Raw genomic sequence first — 18708 nt, 5'->3', positions numbered from 1 at the left:
CTCACATTCCTTTCAGTTAATTTTTTGTGCATAATTTGCAACACATTGAGTTATAGTCTAACTAATTCACATTTGAGTTATAGTCTGACTTGATGTACTATTAGTGGTTGCTAAATATGAAAGAAAGCTAATTTTGCATATTTTTTTCTAAAAAATTAATTTCCAAAAAATTTATAAAATTTCAAAATAAGACTGAAATCCCTCTTTCAGATCGAATCACTCTTTAGGAGCGAATTCGCCCCTATCGGAGTGATGCCCCAGTACAAAATCACTATTTATCATGCTTAAGGAGTGAAATCCCTCTTTTTTAAATAATTTTTAAAATTATCTAAATTTTTTAATAATTTTTTTTTACTTTTCTATATTTTTTATTTTAAATTATCTATACTCTTCAATAAATATATATTCTCTTTTATTTTTTCTATATTTATTCCATTATTAATAAGAATTGATACAAAATTATAATATTTACACTAACAACTTTCCCCAGTTTGGGTAATAGCTCTTCGAGGATTTAAATTTCTACTAAATCCTCTAGTTAATTCTACATCTGGATGTTGTTTCTTTACATGAGCTCTTATCCCATCATACCTCACAACAGAAGGACAATATAGACAATTAACCTAGGCTGAAGTACAATTTCTACATGTATACTTACTCTCATCAAAATCAGTTAGTGATTTTACAGAATTACATTTGTTACAATTTCTAGTTAAGACTTCGGTGTTAAAGTTAGAGTTAGAATTAGAGTTAGAGCTAACGCTAGAGTTATAGTTAGAGCTAGTGTTAGAGCTAGAGTTAGAATTAGAGTTAATGCTAGAACTAGAGGTAGAGCTAGAGTTAGAGTTATATCCAGATTCATCTTTAAAAGAACAATCAGTTTTCATGCAAATACCACTTAATGTTTTATCACCACATGCACATTTACTAATTTTATCTTCATGATATATTAAATAATGAAAAGCTAAGTTAAAAGGGAGTCCACATTTATGACTACACTCTAAACATTTTATAACCATTTATAATTGGTCAAAATCTGCCAAGCAGTTTCACTGATCCGCGAATTTAGCCAAGATTTCAATTAAATCTTTAGTATTATCTTTAGACAGGATACACTTAGCTAAATATTCCTTCCCTAACGTATTGAGTGTATTAGTTTTATATCTTCTCTCTAAAATCACTTCAAGGTCTAATTCCGTTTTTTCTCTAACAAAATTTATAATTTCTTCTCTAAATTCTTCATTATTTTCATATAGTTTGTTTAAATACCTTTGTCCCTCTTAATATAAAATTCCAGTCTCGTTATGTTCTCCTTGTAGCTTTTCGATAAACTGTTTTCTTTGCTCTTCTTCGCCGCATCCAAAGTTAACCAATGTACTTGCTCTATTTAATATATTACTTGCACTCGTTGCCACATGTCCAGCAGTTTTTACTGTTGTATCAGGACTCATATAATTATATATCATAAAACATGTACCTATGATTCCTAAAATAGTTGATGCTAACCTAAAACCATCAGCTTTAACCATTTCTTGTGTTAAAACATCATTCTGTATTTTAATACCTTTTAATGGAAGAAGTTTATTAAAATAGAACTGATAATTATCATGATTAATAGTATTTCTATCTGTAGCATTTGTCATGAGTGGTTCCATATATGCTACAAGTTTATTTTTATCTTCACTTTCTAATTTATCTTTTAAACTAAGAGCTTTTAAATCAAGGAAACCAACTCTCGAGTCATTTATCATAGTTCTATTCTTATCAATAATAATAAAAGTGTTCTCTTTCCTATTATATTTAATTATACCATAACGAAGTTCTTCTGACATTCCATCTGTACAATTATAATAGTTACTATTTAACTCACTAATTATTTTATTGATGTTATGTTCACATTTTATATTTCATTAAAACTTTTAAATAGATCAGCTCCATTATAATTTGTTAAATAAATAGTATCACAACTCATTCTTGCTGTATTAATTATTTGGACTGGTTTATGACACATTACAATCATTTGAATATTAAAATGTCTTCCTTCTGTGAAATATTAAGCTATATCTTTATTTAACTTATCACCCATATCATCAAGAACAATTATACTATCTTTGAATTTAGACTTATTTTTTGATGTGATCATATTTATATCGCATGTATTAAATCCAATATAAAACTCACCAGTCTCAGGATCTATCCAATCTCTATCATCTACATACTATGATTATATTTTTAGCTTGCTGTTGGTTTTGGTTTTGGTCTTGGTTCAGATCGGTGTAACCGCTTGGTTTACCACAGACGGAGTCTGTTCGCGGATCTAAGTTGTATTGTCTAATAAAATATGTTTTGCCTGTACCAGTTCCACCATAAACAATAGTTTGTAATGGTGACTTTTCATATTCAAATCTAACTAGACCCCTATTCATAAATCCACCAAAGCTTTCTTCTAGTTTTGTATATTTACTTCGTATTGAATCATATATTATATAACAAATTCCAATTAAGAAAATAAAAATTGTAACTGCGCTACATGTCTCCATTTTTATACCTATTAAAAATGCTTATCCTAACTTTTGAGGAATTCAATAATAAATTTAATATTGATAATAATGCTATGAGTGATATCAGAATAAAAGATATAGGAAAAGATATAAGTCTAACACCAATTGAAATAGTAATGAGAGATCAGACTCTAGATAACACAAGTGAACCTAACGTCAACATTATTGTGAATCTACATCCAACTGATGGTACACATTGTGTTTTAGTTATAAGAAGAGAATGTGGTCCTGTGTATTGCTTTGATAGTTTTGGTGTTGAGACCATATTATTTTTAGAAGAATATTTTGATCTAGGCTCTAATGAGAGAATACAACAATATGATGAATCTTATTGTGGGTCTTATTGTTTATGTATGATCTATCTTATTGATAGAGGGTTTAGAATTAACAATGCTTTGAATATTCTAGTTAATCAATGTAAATATCCAGGAATATATAATGAGTGTTTTTGTTTAGGTTGTAGTGAAGATCTACGAAGTAGCTTGGCTAATAATGATAATGTTAATGATAATGTTAATGATAATGTTAATGATAATGTTAATGATAATGTTAATGATAATGTTAATGATAATGTTAATGATAATGTTAATGATCTACGAAGTAGCTTTGCTAATAATGTTAATGATAATGATCTACGAAGTAGCTTTACTAATAATGATAAAGATAATGATAGTGTTAAAGATAATGTTAATGATGAAGATATTGATCTAGGAAGTAGCTTTACTAATAATGATAGTGTTAATGATAATGCTAATGATCTACGAAGTAGCTTTGCTAATAATGTTAATGTTAATGATAATGATAATTTTAATGATAATGTTAATGATAATTTTATATATTTTTTTTGATCAAAAAGATCAAAGGGGTAAACCTAACAACAAAGAATGTCTTAGTAACAATATCTCTGTAGACATAAATGAAGATCTACAATCACGGCTAAATGATGATAATATAATTACAGAAGCTACACTCCCAGAGAACTTTAGATGTATAATATCTGGTCCTAGTGAATGCGGCAAGACATTCTTATTAAAAAAAAAACTAATTCTGGCTAGAATATACTTTGATAAGCTATACATCATTGGTCCTACTGGTGATCAATATGAAGGTGGAGAGAGTTATAATCGACGAAGTCACAACTCTGTTGACGATAAAGCAGATGTTGAGTTTGTCAAAGATATAAAAGATTTACCCTCTCCCGATCAACTTCCAAAACACCTAAAGAAACTAATGATATTCGATGATGTTAGAGCCAAAGAACCAGTTATTAATGAATGCTTTTGTAGAGTTAGACATGATAATTGCAATATAATTTATCTTAACCAAAATCTATTCACAATAGATAGACAGAGTGTTAGAGAGAATTGTAATCTATTTATTTTATTTGAACAAAGAGGTAAAGTCCTCACATCTACATATCAAGACTTCTTTAATAATGTTGAACTAAGTTATAATGGTTTTGCTAATATATGTAATAAGGTATGGAAAGAGCCTTATAATTATATTGTCATTGATATAACTAAAAAATAAAAATATTAATGGTAAACTAAGAATTAATTGGGATCGGAGAGTTCTGTAGTTTAGTCTGAGTTTAAGTTTAAGTTTATATCTACACCAGATCAACGAAGTTGCTGTGTTAACACAGATTTAAAGTAAAACTTAATACATCACCATTAAAGTCTATAGGTCTTCCATGCTCATCTTTAATATGAAACTCTATATATTCTATTCTATCTTTAGTTACATTTTGATACAAGATATTAGTTGGTATAATATTTATTAGATAGCCTGATGGTTCTGTTAGAGTAAATGTATATAGTATGTCTGTGTTATTACCATTAATTTTAACACCAGATATCACATTACAATGGATGTTAATTGTACTAAAACCCATAATATCAACAATCTTTTGATGTATTTTTTACCTTGTTTATAAACTGCTTTTCTAAATCCTAGTAATGAGGCTATAGAGTTTTCTACAGTAAAGTTAATTGCACCTTGTTTTATTTCCATTAAACATTTCATTGTATACTTATCGGGTTCTATTATAACATTACCATTAGTTTCTTCTTTTTTTAATTCTGCTATTTCAGTTATTCATATGCACCTGGTGTAATTGCTTTGTTATCACTATATAAGAAGTGATTATTCCCTCTATTCACATTAATCACCGAATTATAAACTGATAATCTAATTAAACTTAATTTTGTTGTATTAAGTATAGGTTCATTAAAGTTAAACTTTTCTGTTGGCTTTATCATTCTAAAGTTAAGTGTATGCTCTTCTTTAGTTTTAGTTCGAGTTTCATGTATCTTTTGTAGTTCATATAGAATTAAGTTGTCTGTCATTTTTTTATATTCAAATAGTAGATTATATTTATGGTGAAACATCTGCGAAGGGGCTCCGCCCTTGGTTCCCCAAGCAGGTTTCCTGATAGTTATAGTTAAAGTTAAATTTTTGGATTATAAAAATGGATTTTAATTTGGATACAACTTATGGTTATAATAATGATATACACAAAAGTAAGATTATAAAATATAAACCTAATAATCTAGCAACAATGAATACTGTTAATACTAATATTAATATCATTCTCAATAGAGAAGAGAATCATTTAAATTTGCATGATTCGTATCTAGAGATAGAGTTTGTTTTATCAGATGATGGTGGTGGTGTATTTGCTATTAATGCTAATATCAGATTAGTTAATTATGGTAGGATGGCATTATTTAAATCAGTTAAACTTGAAACTAGTGGTGGTAGGACTATTGAATATATAGATCATTGTCATCCTAATCTATTAGTGTATAAGTTATTAACTAGTACTGATGATGAATATGAGAGTGGTTTTGTTAGAAATCAAGGCAATAGAGATAGTCAACTTAAAGGTGACCATATTGCTGCAGAACGAGGTCATATGTATATGATGATTAAGATGAGTGATCTATTTGGTTTTGTAATTGATTTAGAAAAGATTATATATGGTTTAGGATTTAAACTAATTAAAAAGAAATAATGATAGAGCTCTATTTAGAGTTAATGCTGGTGCTGATGCAGTTGCTAATGATGCTAATATAGATATCAGAGATATATCGTGGTGTGTGCCCAGTATTGATCCTAGTAATGACAATAAAATTTTTGTGCAAAAGGGTTTAAGTAAAAAGAATAATGTTGACTTCAGCTATTATGAAAGAAAGACGTTTTATAAGAATGTACCCAATGCTACTAACTTCTTGTTTGATCTAGGTATGGAAAGTGGTATGGAAAGACCACAATATATAATAGTTGGTTTTGAAAATAATAATGTTAATGAACAAACTCATTAATAATGTTAATGATCAAACTCACTGATGCAAGTACATTTGATATAATGAATGTTACTGAATGTTATTGTAGGATTGGTAGCGAGTTTCATCCCAAGGATAGAATGAATATTAATTATGGTACCAATAATTATAATGAGGCTTTTAAAGAGATTGTTAGCTTTAATAAAGGTTATAATGGGCTACCACATAATATAAAACCATATATAAATCATAGATCACCATTATATATCACCATTAAAGTCTATAGGTCTTCCATGCTCATCTTTAATATGAAACTCTATATATTCTATTCTATCTTTAGTTACATTTTGATACAAGATATTAGTTGGTATAATATTTATTAGATAGCCTGATGGTTCTGTTAGAGTAAATGTATATAGTATGTCTGTGTTATTACCATTATCTTTAACACCAGATATCACATTACAATGGATGTTAATTGTACTAAAACCCATAATATCAACAATCTTTTGATGTATTTTTTACCTTGTTTATAAACTGCTTTTCTAAATCCTAGTAATGAGGCTATAGAGTTTCTACATTAAAGTTAATTGCACCTTGTTTTATTTCCATTAAACATTTCATTGTTTTCTTATCGGGTTCTATTATAACATTACCATTAGTTTCTTCTTTTTTTAATTCTGCTATTTCAGTTAATTCATATGCACCTGGTGTAATTGCTTTGTTATCACTATATAAGAAGTGATTATTCCCTCTATTCACATTAATCACCGAATTATAAACTGATAATCTAATTAAACTTAATTTTGTTGTATTAATTATAGGTTCATTAAAGTTAAACTTTTCTGTTGGCTTTATCATTCTAAAGTTAAGTGTATGCTCTTCTTTAGTTTTAGTTCGAGTTTCATGTATCTTTTGTAGTTCATATAGAATCAAGTTGTCTGTCATTTTTTTATATTCAAATAGTAGATTATATTTATGGTGAAACATCTGCGAAGGGGCTCCGCCCTTGGTTCCCCAAGCAGGTTTCCTGATAGTTATAGTATAAGTTAAATTTTTGGATTATAAAAATGGATTTTAATTTGGATACAACTTATGGTTATAATAATGATATACACAAAAGTAAGATTATAAAATATAAACCTAATAATCTAGCAACAATGAATACTGTTAATACTAATATTAATATCATTCTCAATAGAGAAGAGAATCATTTAAATTTGCATGATTCGTATCTAGAGATAGAGTTTGTTTTATCAGATGATGCTGGTGGTGTATTTGCTAATAATGCTAATATCAGATTAGTTAATTATGGTAGGATGGCATTATTTAAATCAGTTAAACTTGAAACTAGTGGTGGCAGGACTATTGAATATATAGATCATTGTCATCCTAATCTATTAGTGTATAAGTTATTAACTAGTACTGATGATGAATTTGAGAGTGGTTTTGTTAGAAATCAAGGCAATAGAGATAGTCAACTTAAAGGTGACCATATTGCTGCAGAAAGAGGTCATATGTATATGATGATTAAGATGAGTGATCTATTTGGTTTTGTAATTGATTTAGAAAAGATTATATATGGTTTAGGATTTAAACTAATATTAAAAAGAAATAATTATAGAGCTCTATTTAGAGTTAATGCTGGTGCTGATGCAGTTGCTAATGATGCTAATATAGATATCAGAGATATATCGTGGTGTGTGCCCAGTATTGATCCTAGTAATGACAATAAAATTTTTGTTCAAAAGGGTTTAAGTAAAAAGAATAATGTTGACTTCAGCTATTATGAAAGAAAGACGTTTTATAAGAATGTACCCAATGCTACTAACTTCTTGTTTGATCTAGGTATGGAAAGTGGTATGGAAAGACCACAATATATAATAGTTGGTTTTGAAAATAATAATGTTAATGAACAAACTCATTAATAATGTCAATGATCAAACTCACTGATGCAAGTACATTTGATATAATGAATGTTACTGAATGTTATTGTAGTTTTGGTAGCGAGTTTTATCCCAAGCATAGAATGAATATTAATTATGGTACCAATAATTATAATGAGGCTTTTAAAGATTGTTAGCTTTAATAAAGGTTATAATGGGCTACCACATAATATAAAACCATATATAAATCATAGAACATTCAAAAGTAATTATAGAATATATGTATTTGATACTGGATATCAAAGTGATCATATAGGACCACAACCAGTACAATTTATTTTTAAATTTAGTGCTGGAGTTGCCGATGTTATATGTCATGCATTAGTATTAACTAGAAAGGATTTTAGTGTTAATAGTGATGGTAATAAGATGGTTGATATTATATCTTAGGCCTAGTTAATGTTATAGTCATTGTTTAATATTATAGTCATTGTCATGGTCATTGTTATCTGCGAAGCAGGTTCCCTGATAGTCAATATCTTAGACAATGTATCAGTCAATGACTTAATCAAACTATTTCCTACTAGTCTTAACAAAACCTTTAGCATAAATATTATCTAGTTTCTTTTTCTCTAGAGTTAGACATCTAGCTTCAAGTTTAGTTTTGGGCTTTGGCTTTGTCTTACTCTTTGGTAGTGGCTTGGGTTTAGTCTTCGAGCGAAGGACGCGGGTGGAACCCGTAGTCTTAGCTAATGGCTTAACAACAAAGGGATTCTACTTTTTAACTTCCATTATTTTTTATATATAGAAATGAGTCTTTTAAATAAGTTCAAATCTAATTCATATTGTGTTGGTGCTAGACATTATAAGGGGTTTTATTACTTCAAAAGGTACTAAGATGTTAAAGGGTAATTGTGTTAAGTGTAAGAGAAATAAGTCAATGACTGTTAGTGATGCAACAATAGAAGCTGAGGGATTGAAAGATTTCTTTAAAAGTGTTTGTAGAGCTACAGTTAACTTTGGAAAGAAAGTTGCTAATAATCCAGTAAGAGCATTAAAAATAGCAAGTAGAATAGGAAGTGCAGCTGCATCTAGAAACCCTAGAGCTGCTTTTTCAGTCACACCTGATTTAATTAAATTTGCAACTACTGGTGCTGTTGGTTGACTCATTTTCAGTAGTAAAATAACTCTCAATATCTTTCATTTTATCTTCTTGTTTAAAATCATAATGCATCTCTAGTTGCTTGCTTGTTCTTTGTTGTCTACTAGCTTACTTTCTAATTATATAGCTATTATATATTTTATAACTATCTTCATCATTAATATATGGTTTTCTCTTAAACCTCTCCATCTATCAACACATGCATCACCTAATTGAATATTAGTGATTGACTGATTAAACTTATTTTTATCAAGCTCTACTTTTAATTCATTGTATTTAGAAATGGTATCAGCTAAAACTTTGTTGCAAAAATGAACAATATTAGTTTCAATTTCAGTCAACTTATTGGCTAATGTGGATATATTAGATGAGTTAAGAGAAACTAGTTCAAATGTATCACTATCAATCCATACAGTATCTCCATTGGTTGTATATGATGGCAAACCAATAATGTTTCCACTTAGTTGGTCAGTTGTAACTCCTTCAAATTACCTTTTCTTAATTCAGTTATGTTTTTACTTAAAATATCTATTTTTTTAATTAGAAGATAATAAGTTATTGTCGCAATACTCTTTATTAACAACATCTTTTTCATCTATTGGAGGGTGTACATTTATAATTTTATAACTATCTTTCATGTCGATATTATCATTATCTTCTAGGAATAAACCGTGAGCTTTACTTAGTGTTAAGTTGTTTGTTGTTGTTGATGTTGATTGATGTTTAGCCTGATTGAATCTATTTCTTGTCATCTTTGTATTTGTTTACAGAAAGATACTATCTGTGAAGCAGTTCCTTGTATTTGTAACTATATAGTAAAATAACTATCAATATCTCTCATTATATCTTATTGATTAAAATCATAGTGCATCTCTAGTCTTGCTTGTTCTTCGTTATTAATAAGTTTGCTTTCAAGTAATATAGCTACTATATATTGTACTATTGTCTTTTTATTCTTTAAAAGGGCTTCATCTATAAAAGAATTAGTCTTTTTATTAACTTCTTTAAACCCCCTTAGACCGTTAGTAAAACATATCTAAATGTATGTTAATATTTTGAATACTTATTATTATCAAATTCTTGTTTTAGTTGATTATATTTAGAGATAGTATCAGCGGCAACTTTATTACAAAATTTAACAGTATTTGTGACTTCACTTGCTGATTCAATAAACCCATTAATTAGTTCATCATTAACTTGTGTTTCATTTATTTGTAATGTTTTAGTTGTGACTTTATCAAATTCACCTTTTCTTAGCTCAGTTATGTTAAAATATCTATTTTATTATTAGAAGATAATAAGTTATTGTCACAATACTCTTTATTAACAACATCTTTTTCATCTATTGGAGGCTGAACATTTGTAATTTTATAGGTATCCCCTATATCAATATTATCATTATCTTCTAGGAATAACCCACGAGCCTCACTTAGTGTTAAGTTGTTTGTTGATGTTAATACGAGAAGCTGGTTCCCCGATGGACTTCCGGCCATGCTTTGCCATTGGTGTTTAGCCTGATTGAATCTGTTTCTTGTCATTATTTATGTTAAGAAATATATCTAATTTATTATTAGATTCAAAGTCAAACTCGGATTTTAATAATTCCTGTTCGTAATATTTACCTTCTATTATCTCTCCAGTCATGTCTTCTCTCTTATATGTTAGTGGTTGTGTGTTCAAAACTTCATTAACTTTAAATAGTTCTCTATTCCAATTAGAAGTGTAACCTTTAGAAAAGATATTACTTTTATCCGCATTTCTAACATAATCACCAATTTTAAATTTTGGTGTTGCTCTGGTAGATTTAACATATCTAATTTTATCAGGATTATCAGATAGATCAACTGGTGTCATATTAATTGTTGAATGAGTGTTATTGTTATATGTTATGACTGCATCATTTAGTATATTTACCCAATTACCATCACCATTGATGAACATTGGTTTATTAATTATGTGTAATAATGTTCTATTAAATCTCTCTATAAACACAGCCTTTAAATCACTATAAGTAGAATATAGTTTTGTCTCATATTCTTTAAGTAAAGATTTAAATGTTTTATTGTAAAACTCACTACCTCTATCTACCCATAACTTTTCTGGCTTTCGAACTTCGAAGCCACCTTGTGGACTTTCAGAGCCACCCTGTGGATTTTCACTTATTACTATTTAAAAACCAATAGTTATAGATAAACCAGATTTATTCTTTGATGGAATAGCCCATGCATATTTTGTGAATGTATCTATAACAATTAATATAATTTTATAGTTATTATTGTATTTACTTAGAGATGACTTATCAATTAAATCAGCTGACCATGTTTCATCTTTATATAATGGTATTATTCTCTCTTCTAAACTTTATTTGAGGACTGAATACTTCTTTAGCTAATAGTTGTTGTTGTTTTTCAATCATTATTTATTTACCATAGTTAAAAACAAAATTATCTAGTTGATCTTGATAAATAATATTCATAGATAATAGTTGCTTAGATATATCTAGCATTTCATCATATAATCCATCATGACCAGCTTTTGTTTCTAGTATTAATAATTTAGTCTTTCTACTAAATTATTTGGGTTAGGGTTGCTATTTAAACACCTGCCAAATACATCATCTTTTACCCCCATTATACGTTTTATTGTTCTATATCTAGCGCTTTTCTTATCCCCTTTTCCTACATCATATCTTATATCCTTTAAAAACCTTTTAATTTTGTTTTCATCTTCCTCGATATCATCATATAATACATTTGATTTAGTAAGAAAGTCAGTAAATCCTTCTGAGAATTCATATATTTTATCCTTAACTAAAAATGAACTCTGCTCTAGGGTTATATCAACTTCATTCATTTAATATCTTCTAGTAGGCAAATCTACAAGATTTGATTTTAATTGAGGATTAGTTTGTCCCCCCATTTTATGAAGAATTTTGGCTGTCTTTGTATCAACAAAAACTGGAGCTATATCTTGAGTTTCCTTTATGATCCCCTTTAACGCTTCATTAATCTTGGAAGTGTTTTCACCGATCCGTGAAGCGGTTTCACCTATCTGGAAACCAGCTTGCTGGATCATCTTAGTTTGTTGATCTAACTCTTGATTTTGCCAATCTATTGCTCTTAATGTTTGTTCACTTAATGCTAGATTGTGTACATTGTGTGCATTTAGTGTTTTAGTTAAAGGATCAAATAACTTATCTATTTCACCATAATATTCTTGTTGTTTTAATTTATCTTCTAATCTGTTTCTTCTGTTTTGTTTTTCTAGATTATTTAATTTTATAAGTGTTTCTAGTTTAGTCATTTTTTGTAATTATAATAAATCATTATATAGTGTAATTGCAGCAAGGATTAACTTTCTATCATCATTAATGGTTAGCTCTTTAATATTATTTATAAGTAGGTCTTTGTCTCCATCTAATGATGCATTCTTAATCAGGGAAGGGCTTTTGGCCTTGGTTGGTGTAACAAGGCTTGCCCTTCCCCAACCTGCTTCGCAGATTTTATTTACCAGATCTCTTTTGAATAGATATAGATTCTCATCATGAGGATAGCTTTTAATATTATTTCCATAAAATCTTTTATCATCAAATGTGTTTAGACTAATCTTACTTGTTTTTGTTGTTGTCATGTTATCACCAATTTTTTGTATTCTACATTCATCTACACTTCTCTCTGTGTTATACATTAGTGCATTATAATACTCCTCATGTTTAGCATTGTTACAGTTCTTTATTCCTTTCTCTTTAGTTTTATTTGGGTAGTCTTTGAAGCTATGTCTTTGGTGTTAGTGCCACAAACTCCTCTATGACATTACTTCCCATTTCTTGTTTGAATTTACCAGGGACTTTATTAGTTTTGATTGGTGGCTCCAAATTGGACAGATCCATGTGCTCGTCACTAACTTTACCTTCAGTATAACTTAATACAAAACTATCAGTATCCATATAGTGGAGTTGTAGATCTTTGAGAAATGGTTGAACAATATTATAGAATACATCATACATGTGTAATTTACTTAATTCTAAGATAGTAACACCTACATATACTGGAGAATCATGTTTTGTTTTTTTCTTTATATATTCAATTTGGCTATAGTCCTTATATCTAGTTATATTCTTAAATGTTGGTTTACTTATACTTTTCATTATCTTTTCTTCATCGTGTAGGAACTTACCCTGAAGGAAGTGTAGAGGATTCATGCACATTCTTCCCTATAGTGAGTTGTTAATTAATTTCCTTACATCCTTTTCAGCTTCAGTTTTAGCTGTTGCTCTTCTATTAGTATTGTTTGAAACATAGTCTCTACATATGTAATCTTGTTTAAATTTAATTGCTCTATGAATTTTAGTTAGTTTTACACCCATCCTGACATAGAACTTTAACATCCTATGATTAACCATATATTCTGTTTCGTTGTTTTGATTAATTTCTCTGATCTTGTCTTGACTCCATATCTTTCTCTATAGCCAAACTCATTATCATTTATCTTTTTTTATTAGGCTTTAGTGCTAATTGTTCTGTTCTCTCTTAAACGCTATTAGTTTAATTAATATCACAAACTATATAGTAGCCATGATCACTATCATCTGGAGTATTTAATATAGTATATAGAGATATGGACCTCTGTTCATGCTCCGCCATAGAAGTAGTGTACTCGAAATCCTTATAAAGTATCTTTTGCATCATTGCATAACCATAAAGGTTGTTAGCCTATATGTACCAGATAGATCTATTGCTATTGTTAATATTAATATATCTATCACCCATTATACCACATATACCACCTCTTTGCTTCAACGAAACCATCTAGCATTTGTTTATCTTGTAATGTATCTAATGTAACACCACTTGACATTAACCAACAATCAAAACTATAACCCGGGAGACTTACATAGTGTAGAGGGTTGGCACTGAATTCTTTTATACTTAATTTAACATATTCATTCATGCAGTAGTATAATATTTCCACATCATTCTGTAAATACTCTATTGTTAGATCTTTACCAGTTTTATGACTGTTGTCTTTATTAAGATATTGACTTCCTCTTTTGTTGGTAATTTATTAGATAGTGAGGACTTGATGTCTTCTATATTTAAATTACCTATAAGTTTGTCGTAAACATCTAAACCAAAGTATTCATATGGATATAAAGTTTTAGTTTCACAACCATATATCTTTGCCATTTGATCTAGAGGCATAGCTAAGAAGTTATAACTATCTAAGAATTTAAGACAACCAATGCTAAACACCTAAGACTTACCAGCAGCTAGAGGTATGCTATCTACTTTTCTTTTATCATTATTCTGTTTAAAGCGTTCACTATATAGTAGACTGAAATCATCGTCACTACCATTATGTAATATTACGGGAATGAAATTTGTTGTTTGTATCTTAGATTACATATTTTACATGCTGGTCAGTTTCATGACAGTGATCTCTTACTTTATTAATACATGTTTTTCTGCAGATATGACAAGTGTTATTAGTTTCATGATATAATTTATCTTCTTCATTAAATATCATTTGTTTGTTGCGCTTGAAGTTATTCTCAGTTTCTATTTCTAATAGATCACTAGCAAATCTTTTGATACAATCAAGACCGAAATAGTATTTGAAATTACACTGCCAGATGTACCCCACACATATTGGTATGTGTTCAGCTATTTGTATATTGCTATTGTATATTGCTATTTGTATATTTGAGTTCAGCTATTTGTATATTTCTTTTTGTATATTGCTATTGTATATTGCTATTTGTATATTTCTGTTTAGCTATTGGTATATTTGCTAGTTGAGGTCGAGACGTTGGTGACACAACATTCTATATCAGCAGTTATATTTTTTATATTCTGACGTTTGTGTTCAATTATAAAAGTAATCTTCTTCTTAGGACAAACAACCTCGGGTTTGAAAGGGTTGTTACATTCATGTTTGTCGTATTTAACTTTTGAATCAAACAAATATGTACATCTATCACAATAATAATATTTAATGTTATTTTTATTTGGTCGATCTAACAAGGTTTTTCTATGTTTTTAATTAGAGCACAGTGTTCTGTAGTACCATCTCCCCAAACCAATATTCGGATATCTTTTCTATCTTTATCGAAATCATCCACTGGTTTAAACAATTCTACTTTACCCCCACCACAAGGTGTGCATACCCAAATATTAATATTGTACAATTTCTGTATTCTTAATATATAGCCGAAGTCATCTTCATGTTGTCTTGTTTCAATTAGTTTATTCTGGTATTTACTTTCACGTGTTGCGTGGTGCATGGCAGGATATAGCCAAGCAGTAATAGTCAGTTGCAAGCAGTTTTATTTGGAATTGCGTATATTCAATATTGATTTAGAGTTTTTGAGATTGGGGGGGTAAATCTATATAACTACCAATAGATGCTTTAGTTGGTTCAATATTTATCTGAATACTTCTTAATCCGAGAAAGTCAAAGTCGTAGCCATAACCCTCATATATTTGCCTTTCAAAGTTTAACCATTGTGTGAAGTCTCCATTTTCATATATTGCGTTATTATTAATATAGTCAGTGTTGAAAAATATTTTAGTAGTTTTAACTTCTTCTTTGGTTATCTTTTTATATTCACACTCAGCTGTGATCTTATATCCAAAACTCTTAACTTTTCTATACTGGTAACAGTTTTTAATTTCTTCTAAAGAGTTATTAATGGCTTCGTCTATGTATTCAATATAATTTCCAGCTTTATCAGTAATATAAAATTCTCTCATGATCTGGCTAGAGTTTATATCAAAGTATTCTGTGTTTTCTAGATACTTGCGATATGACTATATGAATGAGTAGTTAGCGCTATTTTATTCCTAAATTCTTCATGACATTCTTTACAATCAAACTTAATTCTGGTGTAGATATTATCATCACCTTTAGTTTTAGTTTCAGTTTTAGTTTTAGTAATATCCTTAGTTTTATCTTTAGGTCTGAGAACGTAGTCATCTTCAGCTGAATGATACACCCTTTCCCTAGTTTCATCTTCCACTTCATCCTCATTCTCCTTTCTCGCCCTGTTTAAGTGTTCATCACTTAAATTATGTTTGACAAATTGTTTCCTTGTTTCAAAGGCCAAATCACAAATATAACAAAAGTTTATTTTTATAGACAAAAAATTCATTTTTGAAAACATACAAATTAAAAATGTCTACATCAAGAAAATGTGGTGGTTGTAAAGATAAATCATGGAGAAAATGTTGTTATAAATGTTTAGATAGTTTATTTTAATGCTATATCTGTAAGGGTTACTTTAAGAATAGAGATTATATTAATCATATGAATATACATTATAATGATCCTAGTCTATATATAACTTATTATGTGTATTATGTGTAATGAAAATCAACACATCAGTGGATTTAGATTTTAAAATTTTAAGTGTAGATTATGTATTTATTTACATAGATATAGATATACACATACCAAAGATATATTCGAGGAATATGCTGAAAGATTTAACATGAAAGTGAGAAAAACGAAAAAAGTGGTGAATTTGCAAACGAGCTTATTATTATTTTCTAGAATTAAGCCATTTCATAATTTAATGCTAGACTTAGAGTGAATATGTAGTAGTGGATAAAACAAGGAAACCAACAAGCAGTAAAATTTGGCCCTATTCGACATGCGCGATTAGCGTTAGGAGAAAGGGTCAAACTTTACTGGTGGTTGGTTTCCTTGTTTTATCCACTACTCTGGTAAACTTGACGTTATCAATTGTAGCAGAAGGATACAAATGTATCCCCATTTCAGTACTGATATCATTAATTCATACAAATGGGAAAATGTTATTCGTAATGTGAGTATTTAGCAAACTTAGAAAGTTACAAAGTTGGAGAGAAGTTTACTGGCTCTATCAGGCTGTTTTGGCTGCTCATCATAGCAGACTGTCGATAAAGTTTTCATCAACGTGTGATTTTGTGCTCTGGAGTAAACAATTGTGGACATTGCTTGTTGATCAGATATGCTTTTTAGATGCCCCAAGATGTTTCCTTTTTTGGATGCAGGATTGTTTTCTATATCAAAGCAACTTTTTGTTTCACTCTTTTTGAAGCTCATTTTTGTACATTTTTGCCAACCACTGTTGAGTGATGTTCATTTGTTCTATTTTAGCTTCCAGGTTTCTCGCATTAATTGTCCTATCTTCCATTGCTCAAGTTCGGTTGCCTCCATTTTAATGCTAGATACTTTGGGTTGATTTTGTATACTGAAATAAGTACTCTGTTTGAAAAGCTTCACCCAAAGGTGAAGTTTATCAAAATATCGTTTTTGTTTCTAAAGTCTTAATGTTGCGTACTTCTGCTTTACAATTAATAACTTTTATGGTTTCTTCCAAGTGGCAGTAGTTCGTTTTGATGGTTTTTTGTTGTGATTAATTGTTTTTTTTAACAAGAATTATCAAAAATTTGAGAAAAACTTGCCTGGTTTTGCGTTTTTCTCATTTTTTTTCCAATTGACTTAAATTTAGTACCTTTTTTCAAATCTTTATGCTTTTAATTATCATTTTTTGCTCAAGCTGAACCAATTATTGTTACTTTTATGTTTTGTTGTGGAGTGCTTAGATGCTGGTTGCCAGTTTTTGGCAAATTGGATTTGGTTTGCAAATTCTTATTTTATTTTAGTTTCTCTGCGCTTCTGGTGGTTTCTGCTTTTGTGATTATTGGGACGTCTGTAGACTTATCTAGTTTATCCTGGTATTGATATTGGAGCGATTGTGTTGTTTGCTGTCGGCCAAACGATTTGTTTTCTCATTACGTTTTTTTTGTTTCTTTTCAGTATCTTTGTTCACTCTTGCTAAGATTATTTTTGGTTGCACCGAGAAAATTATGTTTATTTGAATTATGATTAGAGGTTTCCGTTGGGTGGTCTCATTTGGAATGTTGAGATAATGTTTGCTTTGAATCCAACTTTAAGATTGTTTTTTTATTGATGATATCTATAGTTATTTCTTGTTGCTGGTTGTTACTACGGTGCAAGCCAGACCTCTTAGCTCCGTAAAAATGATATCATTTTTACAGTGCACGCCGTACTATAGCTCGTTTTTGGTGCAAATTTGATCTTTCCGGCATTTGATCTTTTTAAACGTTTTTATTCGCGATTATGAGCCACAAATAATGGGGACTGTCGCATCCAATTACGCCGCTATGCCCAATAAGAGGGTCAAAAAAGTCCGGTTCAAGAACTCACTAACTTCAAGTGATATCGGACTCACTTTATGAGAGGGGAGCCCTTCCTTGTTTAAGTGTCACCCAATGAGTGTAGACTTCAGTGAATTTTACTGGTTTTTGTCCTCATCCATTAGCAGGGAGCTACAAAATATCCAATGGAAGAATTCAGTTTAACCTCTACGTGTTCATCGCAGAAAAGTGGTAAATTGGCTCTACGTGTTCATTGCAGAAAAGTGGAAAATTGGCATTGCGCAATAAAGTTGTGTTTAGCAATTGCTCTTATCGGACTTTGAGGGATTGATTTAATTTTTTATGGATGTTGATCAAAACCAAGACTAAATTTGTCTAACTACGCAATGTTTAATTTACCACTCTATTTTATTTGTTTTTTAGGAAAAGAACCCGAAATCGATTTGAAGTTTTTGCGAACTTCGATACAAAATAAGTATTTATTCCCAAATGAATATTTACAAAAATATCTGAGAAAAATAGATTTTCTTAGAGGTTCAAAGACAGATTAAAGACCAAGATTTAACCAAAAAAATTTTGAAAGGTATTCAGTTTGACTCAATTTTGCACAATTTTGATCTCGGCAATGAAACTTTCAATGTCTTAGTT

Source organism: Convolutriloba macropyga, chromosome 1 (assembly GCF_964194025.1).
Source record: "Convolutriloba macropyga chromosome 1, txConMacr16.3, whole genome shotgun sequence".
Classification (NCBI taxonomy): Eukaryota; Metazoa; Xenacoelomorpha; order Acoela; family Convolutidae; genus Convolutriloba; species Convolutriloba macropyga.
This window is presented reverse-complemented; position numbering follows the sequence as displayed.